The sequence below is a fragment of the Gekko japonicus genome, unplaced genomic scaffold (assembly GCF_001447785.1).
Source record: "Gekko japonicus isolate JY-2015 unplaced genomic scaffold, Gekko_japonicus_V1.1 scaffold1809, whole genome shotgun sequence".
Classification (NCBI taxonomy): domain Eukaryota; kingdom Metazoa; phylum Chordata; class Lepidosauria; order Squamata; family Gekkonidae; genus Gekko; species Gekko japonicus.
The window spans coordinates 30,891-33,604 of record NW_015172061.1 but is presented as its reverse complement, the minus strand read 5'-3'; positions in this window follow the sequence as shown (position 1 = coordinate 33,604).

The following is a 2,714-nucleotide window of genomic DNA, read 5'->3' as shown; positions in this document are numbered from 1 at the left end:
AAAGAGGATCTGAGGAAGTTGCTCAGCGAGATCATTGCTCCAGCAATAGGCTCAACAGTGGATGAAGTAATAAAAGGGATGGAGACTGCTTATACGGCATACTCCAATTATAATTTAAAAAATAGCCTGCCTGGAGAAATTGTGGTCAGATTCTCAAGAAGACAGACCAGAGATGCTATTTTAAAAGCGACCTCAGCAACTCCACTGAAAATGGGGAATATAAACATTAACACTTTAAAAGACATTCCATTTGAAATTCGCCAAAACAGCAAAAGCTATAAGGACTTAATTTCTTTTCTTCAAAACAATGGAATTTCATACAGGTGGGCGATCCCAGAGGGTGTCATCTTTAAAATCAATGACAAAAGAGAAAAGATTGACTCAATTTTTAAAGCCAAAGAATTTTTGAGACGCCAGTTGGGATTGGAGGAAGAATCCAAAGATGAAGAATCGAAATCAAGTGACTCCGCTACCTCTGGAACGGATGAGGACTCTGCTGTAGAAACGGGTGCAGGCGCAACGAAAGTTACATATGATTTCAGAGACAAAAAACCGAAGTAAAATCAGAAGGACTCTGAAAATTGCCTTTTGAAGCAAATAACAAGAAGATGCTCAGAACATTCTCTCACAACAACTAACATACTAACATTGAAGCCGAGACAAACAAGAACTCTACAAGTATATTGTTGTACTAACACTTTTATTAATAACACTTAGATTAACACGGATATGATCTCCTCCTCTTGGGTTTTTAGTGTAGTGTGGTTATCTATCCTTGATCCTTAGATGTAATCCCCTTCCCTTATATTTTCTTTGTAGTTTTGTAGTCTCATAAAAAATAATAAAAAATATCTCTTTGGGGATTTAAAAAAGAAAAGAAAGAAAGCTCAAGTAACAAAAATTGTCTTCTTCTGATAGAGTTCTATACGGAAAAGAATCCCACAGTATAAAGGGTACAGCATAAGTCAATAGGAAGAAATATCATACACACACTCATCAAAAGCTATCTTCCTAGTTTTGTTATTCAGAGAATCACCTCTCACAATTCTGCACTGAGGCACTATTTAAAAAAACACAACAACGCTAGGATATATTCACCACCAGCTGAAAAGAAACAGGAAAGTCAGTGTTCCATCTGGACAGCAGTAGCAAAAAAACTGACTTCACTTGCTGTGCTTGTTTAAGGGAAAGTCACTGTGGTAGAACTGGCTTGGTGCCCATGAGTCAGGGGGTCACCTGGCAAATCCACAAGAAAACACATTAGCACAAAGTGGCTGTTTGAGCAGGCATGATCAAAAACTCTCCAGTGCAGCAAATGAAAGAGGAGGCGGCTCACCTCCAAACTCCTAACAAAAAGCCACTTTGCCACTCATCCTAGTTTGTACAGAGTTCGGTTGCCAGCTAATTCTGTGAGTGTTAGGGCCTTTTATTATTATTTTTTTGAAACAGAGAATTCTTTTTCATTCTCTTTGCTTGTACCAGTTTCAGTCAAGAAAAAAAAAACAGTGCCCAGTGGGGGAAAAAGAGTAACTGCAATACCAAAAAGAGTGTAACACATCAGTGGGCACAACCAAACTCGTGCATTAGAAATCTCCCAGACAGAGCAATTGTTGGTTTTCAGCAAATTTATTTTGACTGAACAAGAATCACTCCTCGATATAACATCAAAAACAAACAAACGAAACCAAACAACCCAAACAAGCAAAATACAACTTTAGATTGCAGACCACTAGATGATACAAGTGGGAGACCCACAAAGAAATGTGGGAGGGATCTCATTTTCCCCCATATTCCTCCTACTTCCTCTGTCCCTCCTCCTGGCAGTCCCCATATACTCTCCCTTTTCCCTGCTTCCTTCTTTCCTTCACACCCACCTACCTTTTATTTGCCTCCCGTCTTAGTTATACTTACTTCATTAATACTGCACTTTTCTCCACAATGGAAACTGGAAAGCAGCTTACATCTCTCCATTGTCCTCCATTTCATATTAACAAAACCTTCTGAGATAGATTAGGCTGGGAGTGTGTGACTGGCCCAAAGTCATCAATGAGCTTACACAGCGGAATGGGGAATCAAACCTGTGTCTCCCAAGTCCTCATCTAAAACTCTAATGATTATACCACACTGGCTTCTGTTGAATAATAGTGAGCAGCTGAGCCTCGACCCAATGAGTCTTCACTCAAAAGCCAAAACAGGCCTAGAAAAGGCCTGTCCCCTCCTCCTTTTTACTGGCAGAAACCAAAGCTTGGAGGCTGGCAATATCATTGCAGTTACCCAGCTCTAATCTTCAGATTTAAGTATCCACAGATGAGGCCATGTTGAGAATATATTGATGATCTAAACTACAGAATCACTTAAAGAAAGCAGTGAAACTAAAGACTGTGCTCAGTATTTCCTCTTCTTGCAAAAGAAATAGAAGGTCACAATTAGCATACATATTCATACTGGGAGAAGCAGTCCTTCCGTTGCATTGGGTTTCAGGCAGCATAAGGCTTTAAAGGTTAAACCTTAAACTGAGACCAGAACAGAGAGACAGACAATGTAGCATCTTCAGAACTGATGCAATATGCTGAAGATGCCTGGTTGGGGGCCAGGTCTCCTGCTACAGTGGGAGACCTCTTGGCCTGGTCCCCTAATTCCCAGGGTGGTGGGGAAAATGGGCAGGAGGTCTTAGTGATGTACATTACTTCCTACATGAAACCAGAAGTGATGAC